The sequence below is a fragment of the Notothenia coriiceps genome, unplaced genomic scaffold (assembly GCF_000735185.1).
Source record: "Notothenia coriiceps isolate Sejong01 unplaced genomic scaffold, NC01 NC01_scaffold00023583, whole genome shotgun sequence".
Classification (NCBI taxonomy): Eukaryota; Metazoa; Chordata; class Actinopteri; order Perciformes; family Nototheniidae; genus Notothenia; species Notothenia coriiceps.
In genome coordinates this window covers 30,998-41,176 of record NW_011356284.1, presented here as the reverse complement: position 1 = coordinate 41,176, position 10,179 = coordinate 30,998, and the positions used below count along the sequence as shown (strand labels likewise).

At 37.6% G+C, this 10,179-nt stretch overlaps 1 protein-coding gene across 1 annotated transcript in view; it reads left to right on the top strand.

Moving 5' to 3' along the window:
- Positions 1–10,179, top strand: part of LOC104954612 (5-hydroxytryptamine receptor 3A-like) — a 28,702-nt gene that overhangs the window by 3,020 nt on the left and 15,503 nt on the right. The gene's annotated exons all lie outside the window — the stretch shown is intronic.

Genomic DNA, 10,179 nt, shown 5'->3' with positions numbered 1-10,179 from the left:
AAGACCAGGAAATGATGGATACACGGATCGTGTTCAAATCAATAGGCACGCAATGACTCTAAATAATAATGATCACGCCACCAAACACACATTCAAACTAAAGGAACCAGCCTGTTTGGAAAATGTGAGAAGTAGAAAGTACAGGTATGTGGGTTCAACATGTAAGAAGTAGAAAATAAAAAGTTGTTAGAAAAATAAGTAGTGGAGTAAAGTACTGATACCAGAAACATGTACTTAAATACAGAAAAACACACACACACACACACACACACACACACACACACACACACACACACACACACACACACACACACACACACACACACACACACACACACACACACGAGAGCGTTGAATTCAAAAGGCCAGAGTTTCAGCTCCATGGCCTGTACAGCTCTGTGGATTCAGAGAGGCAGCCTCATGGTGATGGGACAGGAAGAGGCTCCTGTAGTTGGGACTAGAGGTATATTAACAAGTTGCCCAAGCATGAAAGGCACCAACATACTTATATATGTCATTTAACTGAGAAAAGAAAATGCAAGGCTGTTGCAATCTGTAAATATGTTTGCTCTGGTCGTGTCTTGGAGGAAAACGTTTTGGGATATATTTACCCAAATCAAAACAAATATAAAATAGCGCCTCTAAAATATGTGCCTTTAAAAGCTGTCAAACCAGGAGATATCCAACATTCATGAGACAGTTTAAATTAAAATATAGACTAAGAAACAGCTGCAGGATGTTTGTGAATGCTTAAAGTTGTAATAAAGCAATGTAAAACACCTATATGAATATAGAAAATAAGTATGTACATGGATTTTATATTATTAAGGCAACAAATGCATATGTTCTTTGCACTACATGTATTGATTGCATGTGACATTTCAAATATATTAACATGAATTATTCATGCTTTTCATAACCTTTCACTATATTGTAAATCATAAGCCTGTAAGGAGAATGATAATCAACATCATTTTAACGGTATTTCGTCACTGTATGTAATAACATCTGTATAATAACTGTTGTAATTAAACACAGCTGTGTTGCAACAAGAGACGAGTTGAAATATTATACAATGAAAAAGAAGGAATTGTCTATTTAATCATATTTCAATAAATCAAATAAAGTGTCAACATTATCAAAATGTACCTTTTCAAAAATACGGCACATCATTTCATTTCATTTCCAACATTTCTGAAATGTTTTTGTGTAATTTAAGTTATATGTTTACCAATTTGTTGTCACTTATTGAATCATTACTACTCTTATAACTAGGATAGGAATATGTTATTCTTCATTTCTTCTGGTGTTTTCCAAAGTACAAGGAAGAAAGTTGTTCTCTTGGAAGCCACTTTAAAAACGTTATGATATATTATTATTTAAAACTGCAGATTAAGAGTTTCCCCCTCTAGTTCACCATGCAGCCAGCAGATGGCGCCATACACAAAAACATCAGGGAGGAGCTGCACAGATCCTCTGGGATAGTGCCACTAAGAAGAAGTATTAGTTAAAGGTGGGGTAGGTAATTCACTTCAGAAACACTTGTTATATTCCATGGAATGCTCTTAACATCCCGATAGCAATGAATACATTAAATGCTTTGACAATAAATACATACAATTTTCATCTGTGGAAGCCGTGGTACTGTAAAAAGCAGGACCAATCATCTGAGCCGGTCTGGCTAAAATAACTGGATGGCCTACCTGTCTGCCAGCCTTCCATCTCGTGCACAAACTTATCTCGTGCCCTCATTGGTCATGTGTGCGTACGTGTGTGTCGAAGGAAGGGGCCGATTTTTTTCGGCTGAGTACTTTCAAATTCTCCATTCTTACCTACTACCTTTAAGGAGAAGTAGCATACAATGAATGTCAAATGACTCCTCTACAAGTAGCTACAATTCCTGCAGTCAAGATGTACTTAAGAAAGAGAACAAAAGTTTTAGCATTAGCCTACATATACTTTAGGTACCAAAGTAAAAGGTACTCTTTGTGCAGAATGGCCCATTTAAGCACCACAACATTTCAAATATTGAGTTAAAATGTATGTGTTCCTGACTTCAATATTGCACCTGTAGAAATGGGGGTTGATTTAATTACTTATTAACTTATTATCTTCGACTGGGTAGCTTAACCTATAATAATATATGATTTATATTTCGTATTTATAATCTCAATCTGCAAAGTAGCTAGTAACTAAATTTGTAAAACAAATGTAGTGGATTAAAAGTATGAAGTAGCATAAGGTTAAAATACTCCAGTAAAGTGCAAGTACCTCAATTTCTTACTTACTTACAGTACGTGTCCATATACGATATATTAATATATTTGATGTTATTATTGTTATTATTGTTGCATCAGGGAGCTACTACCACTACTGTGGTAGACAAAGGGTACGTTTTGATAAAAATATTTATACATTTTTGGTAATATATTGAATAATTTGTACCTCAAGCAGTAATCCCACTGGTTTAATCTTTAGAGAAGCATTATGGTAAAAGTTTATTACATGCACAATCTTAATCCGTAAAGTAATTTAGGCTTTTAAATTAAAGTAGCGTAGTAAAATGCACTTAGTGTTTTACAGATCAGCGATGGAGCGTCATTCTGCAACACAAAGGCTCTTCACTGTTCACCAGCCCTTTCCTTCGCCCCAAAGTAAGATCAAAGTCTCACCAAAAACCAACCAAACCCTTCACAATGAGACTTTCCTTCTTCCCTCATTTCCTGTTTTCCTTTCATGCCACAATCTAACATAAATAAATAGATAAATAAGCAGAGAGAGTGTGTGGTAAAGTGTTTGGTGCATAAGTGGAGAGCGGCCTCATTAGTTTCCAACGCACTGAAGTCATGATCTGATCGTCCTTATGAGAACACAGAGGAAATGAGAAAGTGTAGCGGCGATATCGGGACACTTTTCATGTAAAACTTATTTGTTGGACAAGCTTCTCCTTTTTTTTGTTGCTTTTTGGGGACGAAATCACAGACATATCAATTGTGAGACTCACTTTCTAATATTAACGAAGCATACTGTTGATGTTTTGTTGCAATTCAAGTGTTTTTGCACCTCTTTTCACCCTCTGTCTGAAACCAGAGCCCAGTCTCCTCTGATTGGTTATCTCTGCTGGCTTTGTTGTGATTGGTCAAACGCTTAGAGATGTCCCGCCCCTTAGTCTATCACGTACAATGAGTTGGAGCGATAGCCAATAGGAGCCCAAGTGTTCCAGACTTTGGGATTATAGCCTTTGCAGACCGTTTACATGCACACAAACCTATAACACACTACAGGAAAAGCAGAATAAAGACCATTTGTAAAGCTTATTCTATCGATTGTTCGACATAATAATCCAGTAAAATCACCAAATCGAAGGAGGTTTTTCTCTGAAGACGAATCATTTTCTCAGCCTTGCAAATAGCTGAATAAATAAAGTACACTTTTGTGGTTGGAAGTGGTTCATCCTCTGGAGAGCATGTATTTGGCCTGATGGTGGCACTAGAGGAATGCTCAGGTCACAATAATACCTTTTAAACATCCTCTGGAAATCATAATATTAATATTAATTTAAATATCAATCTCGTAATGACTTATAAATCCAACACTGTGTCATAAAAAAAAGAATATACACGACTAATTTGCAAACAAGACTTGAAAATAATGCATTTCCACCCACAATTAACATTGTAAAATATTGATTTTGAATGTAATTTGCTGATATCTGATTATTTGTTTTCCTTTTATCTGTTTCTGTTACTTGGAGGTCAACTATGAGCAACAACGTGCCACTAAAACCTGCCTCAGGTGAATCTGTCTGAAGCTCTGTGTCTCGGCTCACTTCCTCTGTAATGACAATCATGTGCCACGATAGCGCTGCACACGTAATGCGCACGCGCGCGCGCGCACACACACACACACACACACACACACACACACACACACCATCTCTAATGACAGCATGTGTGACCTCTGTGGAGAGCAGACAGAAGGCAGCGAGGCCTGAAGTGCAGCAGAAACTGTTAGCACACAGGAAATGGAGCTTTTAATGTGGGAACAGACAACAGCCTGTGGAGGGAGAGAAGTTCAACTGTTAATGAAGGTTAATCTAAATTGAATGTATGCAACAGTTTGCTTTCTAGCATCAGATTATGTTTCCATAAAGTCTTCTCTCGGCAGGCATGCAGTCTCACACATTACGACAACTGGAAATTACATGTATTAGTACAGATAGATAATGTGGTTTCTTAGGTTATTTGAAAGGTTTTCTACTGGGTTTAGTAGCAGATGGACTGTATTAAAATATAATTATAGAGCGGTGCAGTGATAATGAATTGTTGTAGACCCAATCTGAAGTTAGCATTGCAAGGGCTCAATAGAGAAAAACCCAATGGGATTTTTCTGTTGGATTTTGGATTATTGCAAAAATGATCTCAAACGTTTATGATATTTAGGCCTACATGTTTTGTTCAGCAGGATTATATGCATATTAACACCACTTTAGGATTTTTGAATTAAATAGTTTACGTAGCTGCAAAGGAACTACAGCACGGTCACAGGACTTCACGTCACCACCGCTAAGCTAAAGGCGGCTAATGTTGTACTATAAAGGAACTACAGCACGGTCACATGACTTCACGTCACCACCGCTAAGCTAAAGGCACAGCACGGTCACATGACTTCACCTCACCACCGCTAAGCTAAAGGCGGCTAATGTTGTACTATAAAGGAACTACAGCACAGTCACATGACTTCACGTTACCACCGCTAAGCTAAAGGAGGCTAATGTTGTGCTATAAAGCAATTACAGCACGGTCACATGACTTCACGTTACCACCACTAAACTAACGGCGGCTAATGTTGGGCGTGATGACGTTTAGTCTTCTCATTTAGACACTTGTTTTTTCACTCACTAGTGAAGTATTTACTGATGATTTTATGTGGTTGAATATAATTATATTTGATTAGTGTTAACCACAGACTAATTTATCCTAAAAAATATTCATAAAACCATTGACTTACAGACCAGGCAACAGGAAGTGATAACATGCTGACTCATTTCTGGGTTATCGGACTCATTCCTGCACCACTGTTGTTAAATACTGTAACTCCTTATTGTGTCAATTAATTATTATTTAAAAAAAAAAAATATATTTGGATGAAAAAATACATTTACTTCTTAGTATTCCACTAAGAAGTAAATGTATTTTTTCATTCTTGGTTTTATCTTTCATGCAAAAGTGCTTTAAAGGTGAAGACGTATAAGGGATTAAAAATGACAATGTTTTTATACAAAGAAATTAAATTGTTGTAAATGAAGCCATTTTATTTTACTTAAATACTATATATTGATAGTGTATGTAGTATAAGTACTGTAGGAGTACAATAAACACACACAGCTATTGCGTAAGTTATATTTGTTGTTGTGAAACACATATCGAGCCAGAAAAAGGGCTAAGACAAAACAACATGAAGTCCATTTTTTATTTTTTTCTAACCGCAGATTGAAAGTATACAACTGAACATCATGATTTGATTTTTATTATGAGACTCATAAATAAAAATACAAAAAAAATCCACTACAAAAAACAATCTAGCGTTAGTAGGATGTAGAAAAAGAAATATTCTTTTTTTTCTTCTATTTTTCACTATCAAAGGCACAACATTGACTTTCGTGACAACATGGAGAACCTGCAGCATTAAATCTTTTATTTTTCCTTTTTATTTTTTTTTCACACTCCATCAGAGAACACTGAAATGTTACAAAGAGAGGTGTCTTGATTCTACATGGAAATAAAAACAAAATCAAAAGAACAACCTCTTTATCAACAGACGGTGGCTATAGATTGGTGGCACAACAGGAAAAAAACGTACTGCCACGGAAAGAAATAGCACGTTGTCGCTGGAAAAGACAAAGGACCTTTTGCAAAGCTCTAATGCAACATTTTCACAAAAAAAACAATAATCATACAACGATAAGAAATAAAGAAAAATAAAAAATAATAATTGGGCACCTTCTAAGATTAGGCTAAGATTAGGTGCTGAGGTAGACAAAAACTATAATTCAAATCATAATAAAAACACTATTTTCTTAATACAGAGCAAATTGACTGGCACTTGTGCTGTCACAACAATGGAGGAGAGAAACAGACAAAGCCGGGGAAAGACAAGAGAGAAAAGCTTCGTTACATAAAACGCTTCGTTAAGCTTGGTCCGACAGGGCGATTGGTCCTCAGTGCTAATATAAAAAAATACAATGTCTTGGTGCTTTGTTACTCAAAACAGTTTTTAGTCTAGACCTCGATGGCACATGCTTTTGCAACACTGCATGAAATGGCTACTTTGTTCTAGAAACACCACACCAAAACACAGAGGGCCCGCTCCAGGGATGCCATGATTCCTCTCTGAACAATTTAACCCCCCACCCTCCCCCGATCCCGCCCTATTTTTTAAATGCATTGTGTAGAAAAGGAAAAAAGTACTTTAATAAAAAAACTGAAGAAAGCAGAAGGGGGACTCCCTACTGCCAACCTGCCCAAATGGAGGTCTTTTGTATCTTAAACTCATCAGCAAACCTGTTGCTGACTAAAAGAGCAACAAATAAGTCAAAAACTAGACTTGGGATTCGTTTTCTTGCAGAAAAACTATTAACTGGAGCCGAGTTTGTCCCGACAGTCTCCAGAAAATGGCGCTAAATAAATGCTTTTGTCAAATCACGGCCTGAGAAAATAAGTGAATGCAGATTTGTAGTTACATCTGCATTAAGGGTTTTATTGCAGACCTGCTCTCTTCAGGATTTAAAAACGAATAAAATAAAAAACTAAGAGCGTCATGACATCCCTAGTGTGCTGGAGACACCATTTTTATTTTCTTCTGAAAAATACGGAAACTAAGCAGATATAGATGGACATTTTTGTTGAACAAATTCCATTTTTAGGCACAAAGATAGTACAGAAAACATCGGAGGAACACTGAGGGAAGAACTATATCGATGCCAATGTATATATATATCTTTTCCAACATAGAGAAAAAAAGTGGCATAGAATATTTATTTTGTATCTGATCTGATTAGTGCATTTTTCCACGAATACACACACGCACACACACGTAGTTACGCACTCTTTAACGCACTCTTTCACCCGCACGAAAAAGTAGAAAACATTCAGAGGACGATGAGAGGAATAACTGCTCAGGTCTTGCATTGTGGTGTTCAGACTGACGCGGTATATCATAGTGGGTGGATATTACACGAGGGGGGGAAAAGCCCCTCGGCTCACAGTGTTTGAGAATAAAATCACCACGGGACATGCCATCCCTTCTTTTTTTTCAAATACAAAAACAAAACAACAGACATGTTGACAGTCAAGTTTGATTGAAAAGTTGTGAAGTACTAATTGGTCGGTTTGGCAGCGCCCCCCTGCCGTGCCGTATTTTTTTGTTTTTAACTTTTTTTTTTTACATTTTGTCACAGACACTCGTAGAATTTGTGGCGGATAGATTTTAGTCCTTCACCCTACAATGCAATTGACATCCAAGAAAGCAACACTTATTATTACAATATGTTCACACACATGTTTTTTTGTCCAACAATATCAAAGGGGAGCAAGGCAAAAATGATTCACACCCATAGAGAGAAAACTAAAACAGGTAAAAAATAAAAGAAATACAAATATTTGTGCCCTGCTGTAACCCTCCACAAATGGAAAAAGGACTGACACTGAATACAAAAATATCACAATTTTTATATATCAAATTGCCTCTTTTGGCTCTTGTTCAGGAATACGTTCATGAGAGAAGTCTCTATTTTTAACCTTCTTGGTTTTTTCTTTTTTGATTACCACTTGCAGTTCCAATTGTCCAACGCACTCTGCATCGCTGCAAATAAAACCTGTCCTCGTCGGTTCAGCGTTTGTCATGAACCTTCGTTTTTTTTCACATTACAAAACTACACTTGTATTCACACATTTTCAAGTTTTAATTCTTGTTTTGAACCCCTCTCAAAAAGCAATAGTACTTCCTCTTATCTGCCGCTTCCCAACTCGTCACTTAAGGCTTCAAAATTGCTTTTTTTGTTTACGTTCCTCTGCTCTTCTGTGGCCGGAGGGGGAGGGGGAGACTATAAGAGAAGAATAAACGCCTCTCTGAACGACTTTCCAAAATCCCATCAACCTCTTGTACTCGCTTACACTTTTATGTACATTTTGCTTAGAAAAACACAGACAATCATAAATCAACAAAAAAGAAGCATGAGATGAAGTAGCAATGATAACATAATGCAAAACACAAACACAAATAAAATGTGCTTTTGCCAAAAAAATGAAAACAACTTAGAGGTAGCTTTTATAACAAATGACCAAACCGACCGACTCTTTAACAAGCGGGGTTAATAATACCAAGTTTGGTAACATGTAATGCACAAACAAACACAACAACATTAGAAATCTCTTCACCGTGGCACTTATTTTTTTCTGCGTACACATCGCTGCATCATGTTGTGCAATGCATCTTTTTTTTTTCCACAAATAAAAAGTGTGAAAATGAAACAAAAAAAAGGGAAACAAAATACACAAGCAACATGAGGTCACATAACGAGGTAATTCAAGTACGATGCGTTGAGATCAAACTCAAGGTCGATAATAACAACATTAACAACAACAACATCAACAGGAGACGAGAGAGACGAAGCGCGGGGACAAAAACCGAAGAGAAAGAGTCGATTTATTCTGCGGTCTTACAGCCCCTCGGCTGCCGGGCAGTGTCTCGTCCGATCAGTGATTTCCCCCTTTTTCCACCGGCCGTTTGGACATGTGATCACCGCCGTGCTGCAGTGACATGCTCGCTAAAAGGTTCATCTTTAATACCTGTGGCTGCGTCACTCATCCAGGACCAATGCTGCCCCCAGTGGCGTCAGAAAGTTTGGCAAATACCAATGTTTTGTAGTTTAAATTCTACATGTAACTTTTATTTAGTGGTTGCTTACAACAATGCATACTGGAATACGCACCATTTAAACTATTGGCAAAAGTGGTGCCCTGATGGCGTATGTTATAGGCTAACCCTGAAGTTAGCATCTCCCTGGTTCCCTCCACAAAAAGCCAATGAGATTTTACTGCTGGATTTTGGAATAGTGCATAACATAGGCTCTGAGGCAGAAATGATACTTGTTACGCAATCAATAGACTTAAGAAGCTAACTTGAGGCTATCAAGGAGCTACATCATGACTTCACGTAACTCCCTTAGCTAAAGGTGGCTAATGTTTGGCGGGATGACGTTGAGACTTGAAACGTATTAACAATGATGTTTTTAAAGACACATACACGCCTTAGACATTCATCAGTGGGGTGACTCATTTTATCTCATCGAACAAAACATACAAATCTAAACCCCAGACCTAATTTAGTGCATCTAACTAAAAACACATTCAAAGAGCGCATTGATTTGAGGCGAGGCATGAAGAAGTGCTTGAATAATAACTCATCTCTCTATAACTACAGGAAAAGAGCGTTGTTTGGACGTCCTCTTCTAAACAAAACTCCACTGACTCATGAAGGCATGGAGAGTAATAACCTCCTGACTCCTAATGAAGGGCAGCATTAACCCTGGTTTGTATTTTGACGACAGCCACGTTCGAACCCGGCTCACAGTCACTCACATTCATGTTTTGATGACATGACGGTCTTCAACTTGCCACACCATCTTTGGGAAACGCTCAGGTGTTCCCAGCAACTTCTTCAAACATTCACAACGAGGAGCAACCCTTTTCCCATTTAGTTTTCAGTCCCTGTGGACAGGTCGGCTGCAAAGTGTTTTTCTTAACGTGTCAGTTTGTGTATAGTTCATCATTAGTGTGAGATAATGATAGTCATCGGGTTAAATGTACATGGATAAAAAGCAGTCCAGTTATCTATTGCTATTGAGTAGGCGGATATGCTGGGTTTAATGTGGTATACTGTAATATTGAGTTATGATTTAATGAAAGATATATTTCTGAAGACATCAAACAGAGACTGTTGTCGTGATTTGTGCAATCAAGCCTTGATAAACTACCATGCGGAGCTAAGAATATATATAAGATGAAAAAGTGACACAAGTGGGCCAGTGGTGACTCGACGTTCTCCAGCCCTCATCGACGGAGAACCAGGAAGACTGCTGAGAAAACTTCAAACTAAAAAGCATCCCCCCCCCCCCCC